The following is a 5,491-nucleotide window of genomic DNA, read 5'->3' on the forward strand; positions in this document are numbered from 1 at the left end:
GTAACGGCAATTTCCGAATACCCCGTAAACACAGCAAAACCTAGTGGTCAGTCACTTTAAAGATATGGTGCAGATAAAACCAGTGTCCTCACTGAAGGAACTTTACAACATATAAAAGATGAATATCGTCTAGGAATACCATGGCGTAGCTGATGTTACTGACTACATCTTGTCTTGGGTGGTGCTGAGAGAGAGATTGGAAATCATATACACAATCAAATTTCACCACAATAGACGAACGATGACGACACTCATTAGCAACATAAGTAATATTTACTTCAAAAATTTCCATAACAAGTTACATCACAATTTTGATGCTTGCGAAATTTGCTATACATTTACAGCTCTGAAAAAAAAAAAATAGCAACAGGACTGTATAATGTTATACGTCCCATGAAATGGGTTAATGTTTATATATACTGGCGAATAATTTACTCCAGAATGAAATTTCACTATGTAGCAGAGTGCACTCTGATCTGAAATTTCCTGACATTAAAATTGTGTGCCAGACTGAGACTCGAACCTGGGACATTTGCAGTGAAAAACAAAGTGGCTCTGAGCACTATGGGACTTAACATTTATGGTCATCAGTCCCCTAGAACTTAGAACTACTTAAACCTAACTAACCTAAGGACATCACACAACACCCAGTCATCACGAGGCGGAGAAAGAAAAACAAAGTCCCTAGTTCGAGTCCCAGTCCTGCACACGGTTTTAAATTGGCAGGAAGTTTCACGGCATCGATTGTTAAATACGTTGCAATTTATTCTTGATTTTCCGTTCTCCCTCGCTCCCATAACAGATTAATAAATCTGTTGTATACAGTATGATACAAATATTTATGTATTTGAAACTTCCTAGCAGATTAAAACTGTGTGCCGGACCGAGACTCGAACTCGGGGCCTTTGCCTTTCTCAGGTAAGTGCTCTACCATATGACCTACCCAAGCACGACTCACGAACCGTCCTCACAGCTTTAATTCCGCCAGTGTCTCGTCTCCTGCCTTCCAAACTTCACAGAAGCTCTCCTGCGAAACTTGCAGAATTGGCACTCCTCGAAGAAAGGATATTGCGGAGACATGGCTTTGCCACAGCCTGGGGGATGTTTCTAGAATGAAATTTTCACTCTGCAGCGGAGTGTACGCTAATATGAAACTTCCTGGCAGATTAAAACTGTGTGTCGGACCGAGACTCGAACTTGGGACCTCTGCCTTTTGCGAGCAAGTGCTGTGAGGACGGATCGTGAGTCGTTATTGGATAGCTCAGTTGGTAGAGCAGTTGCCTGCGAAAGGCAAAGCTCCTGAGTTCGATTACTGGTCTGCCAGGAAGTTTCATAACAGTGCACACACTGCTGCAGAGCGAAAATTTCATCCTGGATTTATGTGTTTATTTATTACTTTAAACCCATTACAAGACATGAAGAAAATCTGAAACTATAGCTACACACAAAATATACAGGGTGTCCGACAAACGTTGCAACAAACTTCGAGGAGTTGTAGAGAGTGTCTTGACGGACAAATTAGGGATAGGGACCCGTGCCATCCAACGACGTTACAGAGCGCCGAAGTTATAAGTGCTCACGCCTGTCGTTAGGCTACCCCTTCGGCAGCAAACATGACTTTGTAAGCTCACTGACTGTAGACAGAATGTCCCGCATTTTTGTTTGTTGTTCTGCGATCGCGACTGACTGCCACGATCGTCAGCAGAGCAAGTGGAGCTAGCTGTTGTTTACACTGGCCTTGTCTCCTATGAACAGTGTGTTCCATTGCCCCAGTGGAAGACGATTTCACACACAGATTTACAAAAAAGTGGTTCAAATGGCTCTGAACACTATGGGACTTAACATCTGAGGTCATCAGTCCCCTATAAATTAGAACTACTTAAACCTAATTAACCTAAGGACATCACACACATCCATGCCCAAGGCAGGATTCGAACCTGCGACCGCAGCAGTCTCGCGGTTGCGGACTGAAGCGCCTAGAACCGCTGGGCCACCGCGGCCTGCACATAGGTTTACATTCACAGTTTATTTTTCTCCTGCAACCCTCTAAAATCTCCATTGTGTTTGGCATACGGGAGAAAAATAAACTGCAGGTGAAAATCTGTGTCAAAAACTGTCATCCATTAAGTCAATAGAGGTCACATTCATAGGAGACAAGGCTTTTCTACACAACAGCTAGCTCCATCTTCTCCACTGGCGACCGCCAGTCGCGATCATTGGATAACAAAACACCTTGCAAGACGTTCCGCCTGCGGTCTGCCAGCGTACATTGTCACGTTTGCTGCTGAAGGCGTGGCCTAACGTCAGGCGCCGCTGCCTGTTACTTCGACGCTCTGCAGCGTCGTTGGATGACGTTTCCAGACTTGGGTTCCAATCCTCGATTTGTTCCTCAAGAAACTCTCGAATTTTGCTGCAACGTTTCTGCAACGCCCTTTGGAATCTATAACATGTAATGCGTATCTTAAATACACTGAAGCGCCAAAGAAACTGGTATAGGCATGCTTATTCGAATACAGAGATATGTAAAAAGGCAGAATACGGCACTGCAGTCGGCAATGCCTATATAAGACAATAAGTGTCTGATGTAGTTGTTAGAACGGTTACTGCTGCTACAATGGCAGGTTATCAAGATTTAACGTTTGAATGTGGTATCATAGTCGGCGCCCGAGCGATGGGACACAACATCTCCGATGTGGCGATAAAGCGGGGATTTTCCCGTATGGTCATTTCTCGATTGTACCGTGAATATCAGGAATCCGGTAAAATATCAAATCTCCGACATCGCTGCGACCGAAAAAAGATCCTGCGAGAACGGGGCCAACGCCGACTGAAGGGAATCGTTCAGCGCGACAGGAGTGCAACCCTTCCACTAATTGCTGCAGATTTCAGAGCTGGGCCATCAGCAAGTGTCAGCGTGCGAACCATTCGACGAAATATCATCGACATGGGCTTTCTGAGCTGAAGGCCCATTCGTGTACCGTTGATGACTGCACTACACAAAGCTTTATGCCTCGCATGGGCCTGTCAACACAGATATTGGTCTGTTGATGACTGGAAACACGTCGGCTGGTTTGACGAGTCTCGTTTCAAATTGTATCGAGCGGACTGACGTGTACGGGTATGGAGACAACCTCATGAATCCATGGACCATGCATGTCAGCAAGGGGCTGTTCATGCTGGTGGAGACTCTGTAATGATGGGGGGCCCGAGCAATTGGAGTGGTATAAGACCCCGATACGGCTCCGATATGTGACACGTACGTAAGCATCCTGTCTGATTATCTGCATCCATTCTGTCCATTGTGCATTCCGACGGACGTAGGCAATTCCAGCAGGAAAATGCGACACCCCCAGACGTGTAGGATTGCTACAGAGTGGCCCCAGAAACACTCCTCTGAACTTAAATACTTCCCATGCCTACCCGACTCCCGAGACATGACCATTACTGAGCATATCTGGGATGCCTTGCAACGTGTTGTTCAGAAGAGATCTTCATCCCCTCGTACTCTTACAGATTTATGGACAGCCCTGCAGCATTCTTGGTGTCAGTTCCCTCCAGCACTACTTCAGACATTAGTCGTGTCCATGCCACGTTGTGCTGCGGCACTACTGCGTGCTCGCGGGGGCCCTACACGATATTAGGCAGGTGTGCCAGTTTCGTTCGCTCTTCAGTGTATATAAAAATGAAATAAAATGATCGTGTGGGATTGATGGTCGGGAGGCCCCATCCGGGGAAATTCTGCCGCCAGGCTGCAAGTCCTATTTCAGGTAATTGGGTGATGATGACGAAAGGAAGATGAAGACAACACAAAGTCCAGTCCACGAGCACAGAAAATCTCCAACTTGGCCGGGAATCGAACCCGGGCCCACTGCATATTAGGTAAACATGTTATTTCTCAAAACTTCCTGGCAGGTTCAAACAGTTTGTTCAAATGGTTCAAATGGCTCTGAGCACTATGCGACTTAACTTCTGAGGTCATCAGTCGCCTAGAACTTAGAACTAATTAAACCTAACTAACCTAAGGACATCACACACATCTATGCCCGAGGTAGGATTCGAACCTGCGACTGTAGCGGCAGCCCGGTTCCAGACTGTAGCGCCTAGAACCGCACGACCACTCCGGCCGGCTAAACAGTTTGTTGGACCGAGACTCGAATTCGGGACCTTTGCCTTTCGCGGGTAAGTGCTCTACCCACTGAGCTACCCAATTATGACTCACGCCCCGTCCTCACAGCTTTACTTCTGCCAGTACTCGTCTCCTACCTTGCAAACTTTGCAGAAGCTCTTCTGCGAACCTTGCAGAACTAGGACTCCTGAAAGAAAGGATATTGCGCAGACATGGCTTAGCCACAGCCTAGGGGATGTTTCCAGGATGAGATTTTCACTCTGCAGCGGAGTGTGCGCTGGTATGAAACTTCCTGGCAGACTAAAACTGTGTGCCGGACCGAGACTCGAACTCGGGACCTTTGCCTTTCGCGGACAAGTGCTCTACCAACTGAGCTACCCAAGCACGACTCACGGCCCGTCCTCACAGCTTTACTTCTGCCAGTACCTCGTCTCCTACCTTGCAAACTTTGCAGAAGCTCTTCTGCGAACCTTGCAGAACTAGGACTCCTGAAAGAAAGGATATTGCGGAGACATGGCTTAGCCACAGCCTAGGGGATGTTTCCGGAATGAGATTTTCACTCTGTAGCGGAGTGTGCGCTGATAAGAAACTTCCTAGCAGATTAAAACAGTGTGCCGGACCGAGACTCGAACTCGGGACCTATCCGCAATATCCTTTCTTTCAGGAGTGCTAGTTCTGCAAGGTTCGCAGAACAGCTTCTGCAAAGTTTGCAAGGTAGGAGACGAGGTACTGGCAGAAGTAAAGCTGTGAAGACGGGGCGTGAGTCGTGCTTGGATGGCTCAGTTGGTAGAGCACTTGTCCGCGAAAGGCAAAGGTCCCGAGTTCGAGTCTCGGTCCGGCACACAGTTTTATTCTGCCAGGAAGTTTCATCTCATAAAATGTCAATACAGGTCTGATTACACACAGTTAATGTTCAGAAAAATGAGTAACGTGTTAATTTAGGTGTTTGCAAGCTCTAACTGCAAAGCCGTCACCAATCCGAGGAATGGTTTCACAACCACAGTGTTTGTTAGGCGTGATCCTACTGCAGGTGATATGCACTTGCATTATTCCGTCCTTATCCAGCCAATTACTGGAGGACCTACATTTTACATGGACTCTGGAAGGTCAAAACACGCAATATGGTATTCAGGTCAGCTTCTAATAGAAACCAGTTTTAGGTGTTTGAATTGACATGGACGAAACCATGATATGATTTTTGCTTGAATGAAGGATGCGATAAAAGCCCTGATTGTATTAACCCTGCATAAATAATCGACCAATCGTTATACTTCTGCTGTGGTATCTAGTAAATGCTGGAGTCCTTTTATAGCCACAGTCGTCTCATTATTGAGAAGGAAGCCAAATTAGGTGCAAGACTAAAAT

The 5,491-nt window shown here is 46.4% G+C and overlaps 1 non-coding gene across 1 annotated transcript; it reads left to right on the top strand.

Moving 5' to 3' along the window:
• Positions 1-4,893: 4,893 nt before the first annotated feature.
• Positions 4,894-4,968, top strand: Trnas-cga (transfer RNA serine (anticodon CGA)). Its single transcript has one exon. It is a non-coding gene; the product is annotated as a tRNA-Ser (tRNA).
• Positions 4,969-5,491: the final 523 nt, after the last annotated feature.

The sequence above is a fragment of the Schistocerca cancellata genome, chromosome 2, assembly GCF_023864275.1.
Source record: "Schistocerca cancellata isolate TAMUIC-IGC-003103 chromosome 2, iqSchCanc2.1, whole genome shotgun sequence".
NCBI lineage: Eukaryota > Metazoa > Arthropoda > Insecta > Orthoptera > Acrididae > Schistocerca > Schistocerca cancellata.